This window comes from Callithrix jacchus, chromosome 2, assembly GCF_049354715.1.
Source record: "Callithrix jacchus isolate 240 chromosome 2, calJac240_pri, whole genome shotgun sequence".
NCBI lineage: Eukaryota > Metazoa > Chordata > Mammalia > Primates > Cebidae > Callithrix > Callithrix jacchus.
The window spans coordinates 34,803,459-34,825,228 of NC_133503.1; positions in this window are offsets into that span (position 1 = coordinate 34,803,459).

Genomic DNA, 21,770 nt, shown 5'->3' on the forward strand with positions numbered 1-21,770 from the left:
GTGCCATCTCGGGTCATTGTAATTTCTGCCTCGTGGGTTCAAGTGATTTTCCTGCCTCAGCCTCATGAGTAGCTGGGATTACAGGCATGCACCACCATGCCTGGTTAATTTTGTATTTTTAGTATAGACGGGGTTTCTCCATGTTGGTTAGGCTGGTCTTGAACTCCCGACCTCAGGTGATCTGCCCGCTTCAGCCTCTCACAGTGCTGGGATTACAGGTGTGAGCCACTGCGCCCAGTTGTGCTGGAGGCTTTTGACTAAGTCTAGCAGTTACTTTCTTGCACCAAATTGCCTCTTCCTTAGTTTCCAGTTTGACATTATAGCTGGACAGCAATCACTTTAGTATGATTCTGAATAAATGACTACATTTGTTTAGAGAGCAGAGTCATCTCCATACCCCAGCCAGAGTCTAGGAACAATGTACCTGTGATTTACGTTGCAATATTTCTCTCTAAAAGTAAATAGTTAACTCATAAAGGAGGTTACCTTCTGGTACACACGTTTTTCTTTTGCTATAAAATTTTCATGCCACACATTTCAGCTGTGTTGATTGAAAGTCAAATTATGAGCCTCAGGGCAAGTGGAATATGAGGTTCCCAAGGGCCTTTCTGAAATTATTACAGTTTCTCCAAATTAACTTCCATGAATTTATCTCAGTGCAAGAGTTGATCATAGAAAACTTGAAATAAAATGATAAATATGTTCCCATATTTTTCACTTGCAGATTTAATGGGGTCAGTGCCACAGATGCCAGGAAAGATGCTCAGCTACTCTGATTTCCCACGACCCATGTCTTGCACTACCTGAACTGACGAGTCTTAGAGCATGGCGGCCACTCTGTGGAGGAGGAGAGTCCTCCAATCTCATCATGAGAAAAGTATGCCCCAAATACTAGGACTATTACAGCCTGGACCATTCCATTTTTTACTCCCTAAGGTGTAATTAAAAGAGATAATGTATGGAAAGCATTGGACAGTGCCTTAACCATGGTAACTGCTTAATAAATGCTTTTTTAAAAAAATGTCATGAAGAAGAATCAAAGATAATCATCTATTGGCTTCACCATTCCGACAGCTTTTCCAGGGAGCTTTGTGGCCTTTGTAATATTGACTAAACGCCATTTAATTGTCCATTGTATTGTTTATTCCTTGAAATTCAATACATTGTGAGCAGAAGTCAATCATTTCATTTATTTCCAAGAAATAAAAATAAAATCCCAAGCCCCTCAACCAACTGAATGCCCCTTCTCTCCACCTACGGAATTCCAGAGAAACCTTAAAAAAACTGAGCTCCTGGCCACGAATGATTGGGAGGTTGAACATGCCTTGTTAACTGCCATTAAGATTTCTTTCCTAAGGTTAAACAGAAACTAGCCTTTTTGAAAGACCTGCTTCACCACTGATTTCAACCAGTTTTCTGACAATGCCTCTCCCTTTTGCAGTTTCAAAACAGCAACTGACCTCATTTCTTCCCGATAAGAGACACTGGTGACTTTGGGAGGCTGAGACGGGTGGATCATGAGGTCAAGAGATCGAGACCATGCTGGTCAACATGGTGAAACCCCGTCTCTACTAAAAATACAAAAAATTAGCTGGGCACGGTGGCACGTGCCTGTAATCCCAGCTACTCAGGAAGCTGAGGCAGGAGAATTGCCTGAACCCAGGAGGCGGAGGTTGTGGTGAGCCGAGATCTCGCCATTGCACTCCAGCCTGGGTAAGAAGAGCGAAACTCCGTCTCAAGGAAAAAAAAAAAAAAAAAAAGAAAGACAATGGTGGTGGTGGAGTAGTTCTGGCCAGTCTTTGGAGGCTGTGCACTGAGGACCTTTGCATCCTCGGCTTCATCTTTTAATGTATAGGGCCTAATTGCAGTACATTTAAACGACGTTCAGTCTCCACCCCAAAGCAAACATGGGATGCATGCACCAAACGTGTTAGCTTACTATGCATTTGTGTGCCTCCCCTTCATGAATAGTCATAGCTCCTCCTATAACCTACTGAAATATATGTACTTAGCCAACCCGCTGAGCATAAATCCCTGCCTCCTCCTTGCTTCCCTCGAGGCTCTTGATTTTAGGTTTCACTTGGAGGGTCCGTTTCCCACCTGCAGATTTTGGTACCCTCTGTTAGAAATACAGCTCTCCTTTCTGAATTTATAGAATGTGTAACTTTTTCAGTTTACATTTCCAGCTTACATTCATTGTGCACATAGTAAATATTACTAAAACAGAACAATTGCTTTCAGAGAGCTGAGTCTGTGGGAAAATCAGACAAGTTAACAGAGGAAGTGGGACATGCTTTCTGTGTGTTTACTACTCTGATTTCCTACTTCTTTTTTCATTTTTTTTGTCCTGTGGCACACTTCCTGTTCAAACCAGACCTTGAGGCATTCTTTGCCTCAGGGAAGTGTTGTTACAGTAGAACACAGAAAGACAGAAGAATCAAGTCTTGGCTTTCAAGTTTCAAAATATGTTTGAAAACTCAGCCAACAGACAATAATGTGAAAGAAAAGACTTTAGGATTCTAAGAGGTTAGGCATTTGGGACTTCAAAAGTCTTTTCCTTGAGGGAATCGGGGTCTAAAGAATATAAGATGAGTTGGAGAATTTTTCCACCCCCATAAAACTTTGGAAAATTTGGAGCATAAAAAATACTTTATTTTATATTTAAATATTTTATTTTCCAAATTTTTATGCTCCATAAAATACTCTCTGGGCTGGTGGAAGAGAGTGGGAGGGAAGGCAATAGAAATGAGCACCTCAGAAAGGGTCCCATGGTTCTCAGGGCTGAGTTCTAGGAAGGGTGTGTGAGGGAATAGGATAGTATATCCAGGTAGGTTTGGGGACCAAGTGGAGCAGAGGGTATCTGCACTTAACTTTCTGGGTGGAGCCTAGGAAGATGGTAAGACCGGATTAGTCATCCTTTGTTTATCTTGACACATAAGGCAGTGGCAATGGGTATCTGGAGTATATATGTGTGTAAGTTGTTTAGATTAGCACCCTATACCCCGTTAGTCCTACAATTTACAATTCATGTGACTTCCTATTTCCATTATAATGAACATTACATTCATTATTACATTTACTGTTCTTTTCGTGGATCCTTAGACACAGCTGTGGGATTAGATTGGGGAATTATCTTGACCTCTATTTGAGCCTGAGCCTCTCCTTGGAGCTGCCCTTAGAGTCATCACCCTTAGGTGTCATCCTCTTCTTGGGAGGAGGGCTGGCCAGATGGAGTACAGGCTCTGGGGACCTAAGGCTCCCTTGGTTACCTTGGAGGAAGGACAGAGAGCACTTTACCAGGGAGGCCTCTGGTGAGCAATTTGAAGGGTGGCTGGAAGGCAGCAGACTGCCTCAGTGGGAATGACACTGCTGGCTCCGTGTGGATACTCCACTAAAGGTGTACACTGATTGTTAGGAAACAGGGTGTCATAGAAAAGAGTCAAACTCTGTGAAATATTTGAAGAGATTTATTCTGAGCCAAATACACAGCCCTCAGGAGACCTGAGAACATGTGCCATGGCGGTTAGGGTGTAGCTTGGCTTTATACGCGTTAGGGAGACATGAGACTTCAATCAAATGCATTTAAGTAAACACTGGTTCAGTCCAGAAAGGTGGGACAACTTGAAGTAGTTGGATGGGGGGAAGTAGGTAGATTTAAAATTTTTCTAATTGGCAACTGGTTGAAAGATTATCAATAAAAAGAAACATCTGGGTTGTGATAACAGGTTGTGGAGACCAAAGTTTTATCTTGCAGATGAAGTCTGTAAGCAGGGTTTAGAGAGGATAGATTGTAAATGTTTCCTATCAGTCGGTGTTGATGCTTGAGTGGAAGGGGCATAACGAGGCAGATCTGAACCTCACGTCTCGTCTTGGACTGAACCAGTCTTTCAGGTTAAATCTTAGAGTGCCTCAACCGAGGAAGGTGTCCGTTAGGATGGTTGGAGGGGTACTTTGAATTTTATTTTTGGTTTGTAAGGATCTGGCCTGAGATCCTGCTTGCAAGGAACCAGGTGGAGGTTAGTCAGGCCCATGTCTGGGGCCAACTCAGACAATTGCAGCACCAGAGGTTCTTAAAAGACACAGCCCCAGACGTCTGAGGCACCTCATGGGGAGGCAGGTACTAAGTGAGGACTTAGACAAACTTTCCAAGATACAGTTCTCCAAAGCTTGTGTTGGGAAGCCGGGATGGCAAAAGAGCCGAGGGCATGGGCTTTGACGCCAGACAGACCTGGATTTAGCTCCCCACTATGCCATCTATCAACCACGTGATCTGGTGAGTTACTTCCCTGAGTCTCAGTTTCCCTGGCTGTGGGCCAGATTTTAAACTGCCTGCCTTTTGAAACTTCAGTGAGAATAGTGCTTGGCATAAAGTAAGTGCAGATTAAACAGTACCTAACATGATAAAGTCAGCTGCAAACACTTACATGATGTTTACTGTGAACTTTTTACTAGGCCCTTTTCTGAGCACTCTGCAGATATTACCTCATTCCATCTTCTAAGCAACCTTATGAGATAGGTAATTGGATTGTCTTTGTTTTCTGTAGGCAGAAACTGAGCCACAGAGAGGTGAAATAATTTGTTCAAGATCCCCACAGCTGGCAAGTGGGTTCAAACCCAGGCATACTGGCTCCATATTAGTCTATGCAGCCTCATGATCCTAATGATTTTCCATAAATGACAACGGCAAAGGGCCATGAAGAGGTATAAATATAATGCAGAAGGTCCCACGCCTGTAGCCAAATGTTGCTAGCATTTACTGTGGCAAGGTCTTGTGTTCCTTTAGGGATAGAATTAATCCACATTTCTAGTGACCTAGCTACCCCTGCCCCTGATTTCTTTTTAAGAAACTATTTTTCTTGAGTGGTGGTTCAGAAAACAATCATGGGTTTGGTTTGTGCATTTCACTTTATTTTCAAACTCATTTGCTTGTGGGCTGCATGGACGGAACCTTAAAACTTCCCTCCTCCACAGTGAGAAAGCCAAGTCTATAGAACAGAGACCACTTTGATTCCTGTGACCAAGTGTCTGCTTGTTGCTTAGCTAAGTGCTCACCTCTGCGACTATACACCTCCCTGGGCACGGGACATTATGCTCATCACAGCACTTAGCAGAGCAACCTGAAATGATCTGCTTGTGTGGTGACATGAGGTGTTTCTTGCAATGAAAATCTCTTGCAAGACACACAGTCACAGTGAGAAAAGGACTATACTTCCCAGGGGCTCCTCTCTGGGAAGAGAGGGAGGTCTGGGCCATGGAGTTGCTGGGCTCCCTAGCTTTCCCAGAATGGTCCAGGAGTAGGCTTGGTTCTAGCAGGCACTTGCGGCAGGAAAATAATGTTGTGTGTTCAGGGATGAGAGAAGGAAGAAGATCTCTTATAAGTAGGGTGTCAGAGAAGCCTAGGGGACAGAGCTGAATACAGGGACAGTCCTAGAGCCTTGGGCACAAGTTGGGACAGAGAGATATAAGAAAAGGAAATTAAAAATAAAAAAGAATGTGGGTGATAAACTGAATCCCCTTTGATATTCTCTGAAAAATATAAATGGAGATTAGAATTGTGTTTTAATTACTTTTAGTCATTGAACTTATTTCTTTGAATTCACCACTTAATCAAGTCAGGGCTACATGGGGATCCCAGGATTTATTTTGGTTACATGTTTCTCTTTTCCACTATGTTGTAAAATTCTCAAGGGCAGTAACTTTGTCCTTTCCATCTCCATATCTTTGATGCCTATACTGGGTCTCATAACAGAGTGGTGCATTTGTATGAGGTGGAGCTAGGGTGATCCATTCACCTTGGTTTGTTTGTCATTTTCCTGGATTAAGCACTGAAAGTTCCATGCTCCCCAAGGTCCTAAGTCCCAGGCAAACTGGAATAGTTGACACCCTAAGATCAATCAACAAATCCCAACTTGCTTTCCTGCCTTTAGTGAGCAAGAGCTTGTGCAAGACTAGGTGGATAGCTCAGTAGAAATCCAGCCCCAGCTCTGGTCAAAGCCTCCAGCAGGGAGTCTACTGGAGGCACCAACAGTGGGAGTGCTGTTGTCTTCCTGTATGGCTCAGTCTTACTGGGTGATATATTTGTAGTAAGGCCATTCTAGTTCCAGGCCCAGCCCAGCAATTTCTTGAAAGGCCCTCACTGTGTTTCACACAGACCCCAGAAGCTAGTGGGCACTTATCACTGCTTTCTTAGCTATGCCAGAGGCCCGCAAGGATGGCCCTTCCATTCTGGAGAAAACTGGCTCCATCTCAGTGTAACACAAAGCAACTTTTTTGGAGGTATCAGGATGTTAAAGGAAAAAGAAAAAAAATGAAATTCCAAAATGAAGGATTTTATTGAATGTCCACCAGGCTCAGAACCTTACAGAATTTAAATTTCAAATTGGTGGAGTAGCTTGTCTGTCCAAAGTCTTAGTGAGAATCCCAAATGGCTCTGAGCCAAAGGACATGACCTTGGTGTAAATGAAACAACTATTTACCACAGGGCAGAAAACCAGAATGTAAATAAACATGCAAGATATGATGAGACCTATGCTACAGGAGAGGTTCAGATGTATGCTTATGAAGGTTCAGAGAAAGACAGATACAGACTTCATGGAAGATGGGCACTGAGCTACTTGGGGTAAGAATGGCCCAAGTAGAGTTGGGAGCATTGGAGTTTATTCTAGGCAAGGTAGTACAAGAATAAAGTCAGACGAGATCCAAGATGGCTGACCGCTAACAGTTCAGGATTGTAGCTCCCAGTGAAAGCGCAGAGAATGAGAGGATGCCACACTTTGAGACAAATTTTCGTCGCTCACGGACCAGAAGATTCCCAGTAGAGGGGCCCCACGGGTCACCAGCACGATTCTTGTGGCCGGCGCAGCGGTTTTGCCAGCGCCTCGGCATGGCAGCTCTTCGTGCAGAGTAAATGGGAGGAGATTCCCCAGCAGAAGAGCACCATCAGTCTTATCGCTGCTGTTTTGGCCAGTGCAGTGGGTTGCTCGGATTCCAGCACTGGGAATCAATAAACTGGGCATCCACTCAGAAACCCAACTAGAAAGGCGGTAATTGTAAAGACGACAGATGGACAAATTTATAACAAAGGGAGGAAACCAGCCTAAAAAGGCTGAGAATACCCAAAATCAGAACCCCTCTCCCTCTACAGGGGATTACGGTTCCTCATCAGCAACAGAACAAGCCCGGATGGAAAAGGACTGTGTGCCATTATCAGAAGTAGGCTTCAGAAGGTGAATGATAAGAAACTTCTGGGAGTTAAAAGAACTTGTTCTAACCCAATGTAAAGAAACTAAGAACTTTGAAAAAAGTTTTGACAAAATGCTAACAAGAATAGACAATATAGAGAGGAATATAAATGAACTAACGGAGTTGAAAAACACAACACAAAAACTTAGCGAAATATGCACAAGTTTGAATAGCCGAACTGATCAAGCAGAGGAAAGGATATCAGAGGTTGAAGACCTACTTAATGAAATAAAACGAGAAGACAAGAATAGAGAAAAAAGGATAAAAAGGAATGAACAGTCTCCAAGAAATATGGGACTATGTGAAAAGACATAATTTACGTTTGATAGGTGTACCTGAATACGACGAAGAGAATGAATCCAAGCTGGAAAATACTCTTCAGGATATTATTAAAGAAAACTTACCAAATCTAGCAAAGCAGGACAATATTCAACCCCAGGTAATACAGAGAACACCGCAAAGATATTCCTCAAGAAGAGCAACCCCAAGGCACATAATCGTTAGATTCACCAGGGTTGAAACAAAGGAGAAAATACTAAGCACAGCCAGAGAGAAAGGTCACGTTACCCCCAAAGGGAAGCCTATTAGAATTACAGCAGATCTCGCAGCAGAAACCCTATAAGCCAGAAGAGAGTGGAGGCTGATATTCAACATCCTCAAAGAACAGAACTTTCAGCCCAGAATTTCATATCCTGCCAAACTAAGCTTCACAATTGAAGGAAAAATAAAATCTTTTATGAACAAGCAAGTACTCAGAGATTTTGTTACCACCAGGCCAGCTTTACAAGAGCTTCTGAAAGAAGCACTATACACAGAAAGGAACAACCAGTATTAGCCTTTCTAAAAATATACCAAAAAGTAAAGAGCATCAACATAAAGAAGAATTTACATCAACAAATGGATAAAATAGCCAGTTAACATCAAATGGCAGTAACCCTAAATTTAAATTGACTAAATCCCCCAATCAAAAGATACAGCCAAAACCCAATGGTATGCTACATCCAGACCCATTTCACATCCAAAGATACAGAAAGACTCAAAACAAAGTGATGGAGAAAGATTTACCAACCAAATGGAGAGCAAAAATAAATAAATAAATAAAAAGCAGGAGTTGCAATTCTTGCATCTGATAAAATAGATTTCAAAGCAACAAAGATATAGTGGTAAAAGGATCAATGACGATCCTAACACTCGGATACATGAGACTCATAAAGAGATTTAGACTCAACGAGACAGAAAATTAATAAGGATATCCAGAACTTGAACTCAGATCTGGAACAAGTAAACTCAATAAATATTTATAGAGCTTTCCATTTTAAATACACAAAATATACATTCTCCACCTTAAATACACAAAATATTGATTGGCCATTATTAACACCCATTTTTAGAATAAAGCTACATTCCCCATTCCCGTTTTCTCTCCCTCTTTTTCTTCCTCTCCTTCACTCCTATTTTTCTATAAAATATATATATATATATATTAAAGAAGATTGTTGAAATAGGAGTCAAAATGTTGCAACAGGGAGAGCTGCTGGCCTCAACTTTCCTGAGGCCAAAGTCAAAGAAGGTTGAGCCCTGGTGAATTAGTGGGAATGCACTGGAGGTTGGTGGTGGGAAGTGTTGCAGGAAAAAAAAAAAAGAATAAAGTCATGGAGGCCAAAAACTAACAGAGGATCAGTTCAGTAAGAGCACAGGATTAGTGAGCCAAAATGAGGCTCAAAAAGAGGGTGAGACCAGGTAGATGAAGGTCTCATCCGCCAAGCGTGCCAAGGCATTTGGCATGTAACAGGGAATCATTGAAGATGCTAGGGAAGGAGGAAGCTGATGTGCTGAGGACCTTAGTTAACTATTTGAAACCATTAGAGCTCAGTAGATGGAAGAAGAGAATTAAGTGGAAGAGGAGACTGACTCCATCATGAATGTCCAAGTGTGCTCTGTTGGGTTGGCCTTCCAATCCAAATTGGCCCAAGTTTGAAGCTCCTCTTCTCTATTCCTCTTAAGGCTGACATTTTTATTTGCATGAAGCCTGATGATGGTACTCCTTTTCCCTCAGGAAAAAGTCCACAGTCCTTAGCTAACATCCTTTGGACCTCACTGTTACCTACTTCTGCACCTCATTTCTGGCAATTTCTCCTTAGTCTCTATGCTCTTGCCATTGTTGATTTTTTAAAAAACTATTTTTAGTTTCTCAAACCCTCTGTTTCTTTTACCTCTGGGCCTTGGAATATGCTGTTTCTTTGTATGGAATTTCTTCTTCCTTTTCTTTTTTTTTTCCTTTTTTCTTTTCTTTCTTCTTCTTCTTTTGCTTCTTTCTCGACGGAGTCTGCCTCTGTTGCCCAGGCTGGAGTGCAGTGCTGCAATCTTGGCTCATTGCAACCTCCGCCTCCCAGGTTTAAGCGTCTTCTTCCTTTTCTTTACACGTTAGACTACTCCTCAGTGTAAGTGGCTTCCTCCAGGTAGCTTTCCCTGACTTCCTCTTCGATTAAGATTATGCTTGCTGCCATGTATTACACTAGAATCCTGTGTTCATCCTGTGGCAACCTGCTTGCATGCACACTGCATGTACTCTTCTCTGTACCATGAGATCCCTGTGGACGTGAAACTTGTCTAAGATGCTCTCCTCTGAGTCAGTTTAGTCAAGTGGGAGGAGTAGGGAGCCCTGTGTGAATGACAGGGCAGGCAACTTTGGAACATGTCATCTCTCAGAAGTCTATTGAATCACCTGGAAATGAGTTTGCCAAAGATGATTACTATTTCAATAGAAGACTTGGCTGAGCATGTCCTGCAAATGGATAAGAGAGATGTGAAAAGAGAACAGCCAATTTGTCAGAGGGAACTTAGAATCCAAAATTCAGATTACTAGTAGACACAAGATTAAAAGCTTCGTTGACATCTGTCTTTGGCTGGTCCACCATTATTCTTTCATTTTCTGGTGATGAAAAGAGCAAGTGTTGCTTATGGGGCTTCTGACTTATTATATAAACATGCTATTTTTATTTCCTTCTTTAGGCACAAGATGAAAAGGGTCCGGGGAATTTACCAACTACTCAGCTAAGTCCTAGAAGAAAAAAAAAGCTGTCACGTAAAAAGTCTTTGCACAGAAAAGAGCCTTCAGCAAGAGCTAGAATCCATGAGTTTCAGATCTGGCTCTGTAGCATCCTATGACCTTGCATAGTCTTGTCTCTGTTTGTGCTGATAATATTCATTGTGTGTGCCAGTCATCTCTCATGTTTTATCTTCTTTATTTAAAAAGAAACTATCTTGACAAGTAACATCCCCCTACTTCGTAGATGATGAACCCATGGTTAAGTGACTCTCCAACCAGGGTTTGGATCCACTGTCACACAAACAGTATAAAAAAATAAGGGTTCGAACTCAAGTCCATTTGTATCTACAGCTGAACTCTTTTTTTTTTTTTTTTTTGAGAAAGAGTCTCGCTCTGTCACCAGGTGCCAGGCTGGAGTTCAGTGGCACAACATCAGCTCACTGCAACCTCTGCCTCCCGGGTTCAAACAATTCTCCTGCCTCAGCCTCCCAAGCAGCTGGGAATACAGGTGTGTGCCACCACGCCCAGTTAATTTTTGTATTATTTAGTAGAGACAGGGTTTCACCATGTTGGCCAGGATGGTCTCCATCTCTTGACCTTGTGATCTGCCTGCCTCGGCCTCCCAAAGTGTTGGGATTACAGGTGTGAGCGACGGCGCCTGGCCCTACAGTTGAACTCTTAATGACTACACAGTATTTCTCTTGGTTTCTTTGTCTATTAAATGAGATTTCTTCCAGCACTATCATTCTCAGATGCATGAGAACAAACTGATCATCCAAATTTTTAGCAATACTCACAGATGGGAGCCCTGTCAGAAAGTAAAATACTTCACACACGCATTTGGAGTTGGATATTTAATGGAAAAAGTCTTGGAATAACACCTTTATTTCTTCTTCCAAGCACATCTAATATTTAATCTTTATGCATATCGTTATTGTGTCTGATGAAAAAAGGAGTCTGTTATGTTGTTCTGAGGTAGCTTAATGAAGTCACTGCAACAGGCACTTTGCAAATGAGAAGTCAATGTGTGAGAAAGGAGAGTCAGATTCTTCAAAGATGATGAAAGATGATACCCACCCCACCCCTTGCAAAAGGACTGATCTTCTGGATGAAAAACACTACTTCTCCAGAGTTCGCCGAGGATTTCCAAGGATGAATCAATGCTAAGCAAGTTAGGAACACTTTTTTTTTTTCTTTTCTTGTACGGCATCCAGAAACCTAAAAGGGTAATTCTAACTTTCAAAGCCCAGTAGACTGGCGTGATAAAAGCACAGATTCTGAAGTCTGACAGCAAGGGGTTCAGATCTCAGATTCTGTGTATTGGCTCCCAGGATCAGCCCTGTCCTACTAGAGCCAGGGTAATTAATATTTCTGTGCCACAGAACTTTCAGCATCTGGTGAAGCCCATGGACCCCTTTGAGAGTAATGTTTTTAAAAGGCTAAAATAAAATAGATTTTTTTTAGGAAACCATTGATATTGGCTATGAAAATGTATAAAGTAATAAATTTGTAATACAGTAATATATATATTTATTAATGCCTACCTGTAATTTCTATTGGTAAAAATGTCACAATACTATTAATTCTTCTGTGAATAGTTACCTATACTATAATTGAAATGTATGCTAAATTTCAGCAAGATCTTAGTGAAAATGGTGATGTTGTTATTCTCCCCATCTCAGATCATGAGTTCCCTGAATTCTATCCATCATCCCCATAGTCCTCTGTATCACAGGGGCAGAAAGTGTGTGAGCTACGTTTTCCAGACTTTCTTGTCAGCAGTGATCTGGTTTGAGCTCTTCTTGTGGGACATTGCTTGGGCACTTAGGGGCAGTCAGGGAGGAGTAAACTTCTTCATTTAGCCCTGGAGCAGTGGCACCAGCAGATGGCTGCACACCTGTGAAGGCAGCCATGGAGGCTTATAACCTCCTGCAGCAGCCAACGGGGCAGCACAGGGGCTGAGGGGCATGGATCAGAGAAGTGCAGGCTCTGGGAGAGGCAGTGATTTCCTGTAGTTCTCCTCTGTCGATCATACCGTGGCCTCTCCTTTGCTTCTCTTGCCCTCTTGACAATTTTGTAACTTAATTCCGTGTAGTAAATCTCTCTCTACTTTAAGTGTCTGGCGTGGTTTACACTTTTCAGATTAAATTATGGGCTCAAGAAAATCCCCAAACTCCAACTCTGTCTCTTACTAGTTCTGGTACTTGGGTAAATTAATGGACCTTGGCCTCATTCACATGATGCCTAGCTCAAAGGTTTGTTGTACAAACTTAATGGTGCAGTACACATAAAGTATTTGGCACATAGAAAGGTTTCTTCCACTATTAGCCATGAATCTTTGGTCTGATCAACTATATTCATGTTAGGATGTCATTTCAGAGAAAGCGGATTCGTTGTCTGAAATTGGTATGGGAGTCTGAAATGTCTTGAAGTATCCTTTGGATACAACGAACCGGATCGTTCTATTTATTTGTAAGGACAGTTTTAAAAAATGATGAAAATACCATTAGAGAAAATAATTAAAGCTGTTATGTCTGCTGTTGCTCCGTTGCTTTAGCTAATCTCAACTGTGATTCCTTGAGCAATTATGTTGTAATGCCCCATGATCAGCCTAGACTCTAGCAGAGTTGTATACAATAATGACCACATACTTCCAAGTCTTCTTAGAAATAAGTCATTATGGGTGATCTCCCCCTCATTCCATTTTAAGTAGAATAAACAATAATACTAAACCTCGGGGCAAATTTCCTTCATCAAATTCTGAAGACAGATTATTGAACCAGACTATGAAGAAACTGTGAAATATCTCAACTAAATTCTTCAGATAATTCTACAGATTTTCAAAATTTTTTTGTGGGCAAAATATTTGTCACCATGAAAGATAGTAAATGTTGGGGGGCAATCGTGCCTGCCGAGAACTAGGGAGTGAAGGAGGTAAGAGAGTCCCTCCAGAGGAAAATGTTACATTCAATGCAGCCTGGTCATGACAGAGACAGATTGAGACCTGAAGGAGAAACAATGATTTTTCCATTGAGAAAGACTGTCTTGAATGTTTGATTTATTAAAAAGAAAAGGAAGGCAGAGGAGAGAGGCAAAAGGATGCACGAACAGTGCTCATGTGACCAGAATCAAAGGAGCTTTCCACAGCAGATTCAGACTATCCTGGCCCGATGGTGAAACCTGCTCCATACCATAGCAATAGGGCAGCAGGCTTTTTTCGCTGGTGTCTTTAGACACTGGATTCATTCCCATGTGCAGACCTCATGCTCTCCCAGCAACTCTACTATGATGTTGTGGCACTTCCAAGTAGTTCTGCCTACAGAGGTAGTAAGGGATGATAATAAAAGTAACATCAGCAACAACAGCTGATATTTGTTGAGTGCTTCCTATGCGCCAGGAATTGTTCTAATGCATGGTTTTATTTAATCCTCATGATAACACTACAAGGGAGATTCTATCAATAGCTCCATTTTACAGATGTTGAAACTGAGGCACAGAGAGGTTATGTAATAAAACTGAAGCCCTACAGCTGGATTCCAGAGTTTGTTAACAGTTGGGCCCAGTTGCATTTTCTCTCTGTGGGCTTTAAGGTTTGATCTCAAATTATTTTACTCTTTTTCATGCTTTAGCATGTGTACTGACACTAAATTACCAAATTTGAGTGATGAAAGCCGATTTTGCTTTCTTGAAATACAGATTACATTTCCAGTTGGCTGCTTCAGAAACCCATTTAGTCAGTGAAATTGACAGGTGGAGGAAGCCCATACAGGCTGTATTTTGAAATCCCTTATCTGTAACTCCAAAAGCAAATCTAACAGGCTTATTTTTGCCTCTAATTAAGGTCTGCTTTTATCTACTTCACGTGACTTCCTCTAGCTCTGTCTCACCTTAGATGATGTCACCTCTTTTATAGTACGACCTTCGTTGGATCTTGGGTCTGTCAAACTGTAGAGGCTAAACTCTGGGACCAGCCAGTGTACTTAGTGTGCTCCTGTTGTAAGAAAAGGTTTAGGCCTGACAGCTCCAAGGATGAGCAGATCTTTAACACATACTCTTAGCATCCTGGATTCCTGAAGATGCATACAACTGTTAGCGGCTCACTTGGGAGCAGGCAGAGCTGGGGCCTGCAATCAAGCAAGAATGAGGAGCAATAGTATCCACAACCAAAGCCATTTGCTAAGAGATATTTGCCAAATACCTAGAAAGCTCAACTTGATTTCTTTGTCCATTGTTTAAAGGTTAGAAATGATATTGTTCCAAGTCAATTTAAAGACCTGGCAAGCATACTATGAACAAGGAAAGGATAATGCCTTGGGTCCTACAGTGGTAGACCCGACACAAGTAAAAACCCTTGTCCCCAACTGTTCTGAAAAGACTAGAGTGGCTTAACACCGAGAAGAGAGAGTGTGAGTCAGGGATGGGACAAAGGCGCAGAGGGAACGAGAGAGAAAAAGCCATGTCCATACACTAAGTGGTCCTAAGAAAGCACGAGCTGCCTTGTCATAGTAGCACTCTTGTAGCCTCTGAATTCCCAACAGGGTTTTAAAGTTCAATTTCATTATATCAACTTCTATTCAGTAGAATTCCACGTCCACCAAATAACCCATGAGAACCTTACATGTTCACAATTGTGGAATTTTATCCTAGCATAGATATTCTAAATAATTTGTCCACACAGGGCAAGGTGTACACTCCTGAGAGTTGAACCTAATCTTCAGACATTGAAGTCTTTTGTCTTTGTCTCTACTCTGACATGTTTTTAATGTCAGCATGCATTCAGGGGACTGGAAAATTCTCATTTTATAGCTCAACATCAGAGATCAAGAACAATGCAGTGATTTATTTGAGTGGGGCTGTAGCTATGTAAATAATTTTGAAGGTGCTTATACTCATCTCAGACAGGGATATCATATCTCTGGAAATTTTGTTGTTGTAGTTTTAGTTTCCATTAGTTTGTTTGCTTTTTTGGCTAACTGGAACTAAAAGTGAGTTAGTCTGAAAATACCCATTAGCTTATGTCTTGGAAGCAATGGGCACCTGGCAAGAAACCACACTGGGAAGGGATCACAAATGCCCCTTTCTAATTCCGGAGGCTGTGTGGAGAGTAATTAGGGAAAATTGATGAAGAAGTGCGTTTGTAATATGTGAGTATCAATATGCGAGTTTCCTCTTTCTGCCAAGTAAGACCGAAGGTGCCTGTATTATTTAATTCAAATTTTGCTGCTTAAAGCAATGCACATTCAATCTGTCAGTTTTTGTGGGCCAAGAATCCAAGAGCAACTCAGATGGGTGGTTCTGACTCAGGATCTCTCAAGTCAAGCTGTTGACTGGGGCCAGAGGTTCCTTTTCCAAGCTCATTCATGTGACTATTTCCAAGAAACTTCAGTGTCTCACCATGTGGGCCAGCGAGTCACTCAGTTCAGCCTGCAATCAGAAGGAGGGGAGTTAAACTTCACCTCTTGAAAGCTGGAATATCAAAACATTTGAACATATATTGAAAGCCAAGGCAGTGCCCATGCTTAAAGTAAACTTCAAAAATGTGAAGCATAAGTGCTCAATAGGCTCCGACTGTCCAGGAGAGACAATCCAGGAAAGGAGAGAAGCTGTCTGGACCTGTGTGGACAGGGGAGGGCCGGTGTGAGCACAAACTGTCCTCACGGATAAAAGAAGAGTCAAAGCAACAGCCAGAGTCCTGACAAAAGGGGAAATGCTCCAAAGCAGAGGGACCTGAGATCAGAAAAGACGGGGAATTCCAGGTGCAGTGGCTCGTGCCTGTGATCCCAGCACTTTGGGAGGCCAAAGAGGGAGGATCACTAGAAGCCGGGAGCTTAAGTCCAGCATGGGCAACATAGTGACACCTAATTTCTACAAAAAATTTAAAAAAGTTAACCGGGCATGGTGGCTTATGCTGGTGGTCCCTGCTACTCAGGAGGCTGAGGTGGGAGAATCATCTGAGACCAAGGGGTCGAGGCTGCAGTGAGCAGAGATTGCACCACTGTAATGCAGCCTGGGTGACAGAGCAAGACTCTGACACACACACACACACACACACACACACACACAGAGCTGTGATGGAGTGGTCCATGAGCAAGGTCTGCCAAGGCGTGGAGGTAGAGAGTAGAGAGTGCAGGCCTGGCTCATAGGTCAGTGTTGGGGTCAGAGGAGCTGGAGCCTGGTCTCTATACCAGGGAGGCTGCAAGAGAGGGGAAAGGGTTCCAGAGGCACAACGTGGCTCAGTTATCTGCTCTGAGGCTTGTGGAAAATTATTAATTTGCCATTTTTGTTGGATGATGATGAAGATTGAAAAATTCATGTGGTCCAACTGAATATTTTGCCTCCTCGAACCTTGGTTTCTTTAGTGCAGATGATATAAGTACCCTGAAGTGTTGATATTGAGATTAGAAATAACATGTGCCAAGGGCCTGGTCCCATGTCTGGCAATTGGGGGACGCAATAAATGGTGGTCCCCTTTGTTGTCAGGTTGGCCAAGGTGGGCACAATGGCTGAAACATCACAAGAAGGAACTCAGGACCACTCAGCTTAAGAAGCAAAGAAACATGTTCATTCCTGACCATCTCTAATTCACTTAAGCAATCCCCCTCCCCATCTGGACTTCTGATTTCCCATTTTTAAAATGAAGAGGTTGGCCTAGAAAAACTCTAATGGCCAATGCAGCTGGGAGATAAATGAAACGAAACACTCACCCTCCTACGCAGTATAAATTGCTGTATTTTCACTGGCAAAGTAGAGCGTCAGACTGATGAAATAAATAATGGCAATTCTAGCCCCACATTTTGTTATGAAGGTTAAGTTGTCTCTCTGTGTGTGTGCATGGGGCAGTGGGGGAAGGGGTTATATGTGAATGCGTATGTGTGTGTGTCGCTGTATTATGTTGTATGCATGTGTGCTGTTGGGTGTCTGGCTAAGCCTTTGTGTGTATCTGCATTTCTCTGTGTTTGTCTGTGGTTAGAGGGATGAGGGAAGAAATGAAGGCAGTAGCCAGAGGGGAGAGACCATGAGTATTTACTGTGTTTCTGTTCAGTGCCAGAAACTGAACAGTGGGCTAGGGATCTAGCAGTGACAGGTGTGGGTCTCTGTCTTTGTGGGACTGTTGCTTTAGTGAGTCCAACACTGCTTCATTCTGCACTCTCAGAAAGAGAGTGACCTTCAGTTTCTGAGTTGGGGAATGGAATTTCCAGAGCCTTGGAAATAATATAAGGCCCATATTATAAATGTGAATCAGGCCGGCCACAGTGGTTCATGCCTGTAATTCCAGCACTTTGGGAGGCCGGGGAGAGCAGATCAACTGAGGTTGGGAGTTCGAGACCAGCCTAGCCAACATGGAGAAACCCTGTCTTTACTAAAAGTACAAAAATTAGCTGGGCGTGGTGGTGCATGCCTGTAATCCAACTACTTGGGAGGCTGAGGCAGGAGAATTGCTTAAACCTGGGAGGTGGAGGTTGTGGTGGGTTCAGATTGTGCCATTACACTCCAGCCTGGGGAAAAAGAACCATCTCAAAAAAAAAATGTTAATCTTGCAATAGTCAGGAGGTGCAGATCGCTGAGGAGGTCAATGTGGATTATTCCTCTTACTGGGAGTTCTTCTGGAGAAGCCTCATCTCTGAGTAGGACTAGGGGCTGCAATGATTGATGTGGCATAGGAGCGTAGGGCAGCTGGCCTTGAGCTTGCACGTGGAGCAGTTAACATTTTTATGGCTCCCCCACTCCAGGCCCCTTCAGAAAGCAATGCTTGGCTAAAAGCCAAACTTTCCAATTATGCCATCTATAAATTTAGTGACATTGGCAAGAGAAGCAAAGAAAGAGAGTGTTTGCTTTGCCTCAGGTCTGATTTCCATCCTTTCACTCTGTCCCTCCTGCTAGGATCTTCCCCATGGAACATTTGAGGAAAGATAGGAAACAATCACTTAATGGTTACACTGGAGATTGTTGGTTTATGGAGCCAACATATGCTCCCATATGTACTTTCTTTATTGGAAGATTACACCCCATCAACTCATTTCCTTGTCAACCCAGGCAGAAACTAAAGTGCACCCAGACCCCATCAATAAAAGGGGCAAAATTAAATTCATCAAAGAAATGGATGAAGTAGGGTCTGAAACCACAGGCCCAGGATAGCAGCTATGCTTGCACTACGGAGAATATTCTGGCTGCACTGGAAGTTCCTTTCCTTGAAGATGTCTTCTTGATATTCATCTTAATAAGGGTTTGTGCAGTTTTGTCTCTGTATCTCTTAATATTCTAAGTTCCTTGAGGCTGAGACTACATGTGTATTTTATAAGTGAGGGCTTAAGAAATTCAAGAGCTCTCTGAGTGAATGCACATGCTGGAGAGTAGACAAGCTTGGGTTAGGGTTTGTTGTGTGCCAGGCGCCGTGCTTAGTTCAGCAGCATGTAGCTGAGGATCCATGTAAGATCTGTGACCTACGTAGGATCTCAGTTAGCTCTTCCTGAGGCAGCCACCAATGTAAGTTGTGGCTTACAGGGAATCAGTAGAGAGGAGTAAGAGAATCAGCAGCTTTCATCCTCCCTTTGAAGAGGGTCCTGAGGCATGTAGTCCCAACAGCTGGCAGAAGGGATGCCCCAGCAGCCATCCCTCTTCTTCACCATCCTGGTTGTCGAGTTCTGAAGCTTATCGTTAAACAACAGTCAATTTCACCAACAGATGTTATGTCCTGAGACAGAAATGGGTACTAAAATGAGAAGCAGGAGGACAGTGAGTGTGGGCACATTTTGGACAACTGCACGGGGCAGACACGGAGGCTCCACCCTCCAAGCTGGTGTGTCATCTAGGCCTGGGGGGCATGGAGCTTAATGCCCACTGGGCATCAGTCACAAGTTGGCATATCTGTTAGATCAGAGAGTGAGCCAGCCAAAATTCTCATTGCATCAGGGACTAAGCAGCCTCCTGGAGAGAACTTATCCTAACAGCAGAGGAACCAGGCAGGGCAAACTTGAGAAGTGTCAAGTGTTATCCAATGAAAAGACTTTCTTCATTGTTTATCTCTGATCTTGGACTCTGTTTGATGGATGACTGAGGTCTGTGGTGAGCAGGCTGCTCTAAGGGAGGTGATCAAGGAGCATTGTTCCTGGACCTCTCTGAGAACATACGAACCCCACCTCCCAGAGCATATAATAAACCATACAACCCCAGACACACCTCTTCATGATCTTTTGCCATTTTGAGCACCTGGGGACCAGTCAGAGAGCAGTAGGATCTGGGCTTGGCAGTGGGGCTTTCTGAGCCACTGACATGTCTGGTAATACGGCACTACCCAGAGAAATGATGGCACCAGGGGAAGTAGAAGTGGAGTTCACAAGGTAGTCTTGGCTCAAATCACAGGGTAACGTGGTCCCAATGGTGAGAGTCTACTCTCCTGTGCCTGAAACTAAGTGAGCACCTTCTGAATATTTGGAGCATTGGTGAATGCAGAACTCTCCCTTTTTTAGCTGTTCATAATAGAATATTAGGTTCTTATCTCCTATTAATTTGGTTCCAGTAGTCCACTTCTTCATTTGGAAAAAAAAAATGAAGCATTTTCAAGCAACTGATCGGCTAAGTTGTGTCATCATGTTTTATTATGTCATTTTCTCCTCAAGGCTCCAATTGACCAAAAACCGCACTTTAATACTTGGTCATGCTGTGTCCCTGCCTTAATCTTTCTTTTTAAACATAGCTGCATCTTCAGAGGACCCCTTATGGATTAAGAAGCCTGGAAACATCCATGTTGGCATCTGCACTGAGAGGGTCCTCTGAATGAATCAGGAAGTCTGGCAGGTACTACCTATTTTTTAGAAGTTGGAAATGCTGTCAACTTCTGAGCTGAGTTGAAGGCCATTTCCACAGTTTTGAATGAACGCTGCAATTCGTCTTTGGGGTAGATCCTACTACATTTCTGCGAGCACTGTCTCTGTCGGCGGGGGGCGGGTGGGGGCTTCCAGTCATGCAGATGTTGAGTAATTAATAGCCACCTCATTTTTCTTGGGGAAGCTCCCACATGCACCAAACAACAAAATGGAAGTCCTACAAACCAAGATTCTGAGTGTTCTTCTCTGGAAAGACAGCTGGTAATGCTGGCAGTGTGTCCTCTCTGAGCTGGAGACTGTTCAGTTCCATTCTGTTTTGCTTTTACCTCTGTGTTTGTCCTGTCCACGCCCAGTATTAGAAAACACATGCGTCTTCTCACTCTGGCATCTGCCGACCAAAGAAAGGAGCTAGGACCAGATGAGGGTGAGAGAGGCCTGCCTGAACTCATCTCTTTCTGGTTAGGAAAGAGTATGAACAGGACCAGGGTCAAGTTTAGACAGGGCAGATTGGACCATTGGTATAGTTCTTGGGCTGCTATTTTATTTATTTACTTATTTTTGAGATATGGCCAGGCTCTGTCACCTAGGCTAGAGTACAGTGGTGCAATCTCTGCTCACTGCAAGCTCTGCTGCCTGAGCTCAAACCATCTTCCCACTTCAACCTCCTAAGTAGCTGGACTATAGGCGTGCACCACCTTGCCTGGCTAATTTTTTGTATTTTTTTTTGTGGAGACAGGGTTTTGCCATGTTTCCCAGGCTGGTTTTGAACTCCTGAGCTCAAGCCGTCGGCCCACCTCAGCCTCCCAAAGAGCTGGGATCACAGGTGTGAGCCACCATGCTCAGCTTTGGGCTATTATTTATTGTAGTAAAAGGCTAGATACTGTTGGCCTTTATGACTTTCTTTTCCTGGATACACTTGTGGGTGGCTTCCTGAGGAAATAGAAGTTTCCATTGTCAACCTGGGAACAAGTTAATTCTAGAGCAGTAGGGTTGCTGGCATTGGATGGTGGGTATAGAAGGACTATGTTCTCGATCTGGGGACAAGAGAGCAGAGGGGCTTGGGAGACCATGTACATGAAGTCGCCTGGAGCATCCTGGTGGAGGTAATGAGTCAGATCCTGCCATGGGGGACAGGCTGGGAGGTGCACAAGGACCAGCATCTTTATACACTCCACGTGGGGCAGAGCCCATCGACCTTTAGAATGGCCAGCTCCAGGAGAATGGAGTTGCCTTTTAGGCTTTTCTAAATCCGTGCCGTCTTGTTAACATCACAGCTGTGCAATGGGGAATTGAAAAGCAAAATGTCCTCATCCCAAAGTTGGGATGATGTGGTCATCAGCAGCCAGACCAGGAAGAAACAGCAGCCATGTCTGGCCAGACAAGGAGGTCTAAGAGGAAGAGCCTGGAGTAATTATTGGGAATTTGCTAGAGAGATTTCTATAAATGTGGCTTATGCGCTAATTTTTTAGGTATAAAAAATAGTTACTTTGATTTATGCCACAGGTTTTCGAGAATATGGTCTCTTGGTTTCCAAGGGGATTCCCACAAATCTCAATAATATACTGTTTTTCTTTATAAAAATTGAAATTAATTACATTAGTGTGTGGGATTCATGCCAGGGCCCTGACATGGAAAATGCAAGGAGTACTCTTTGG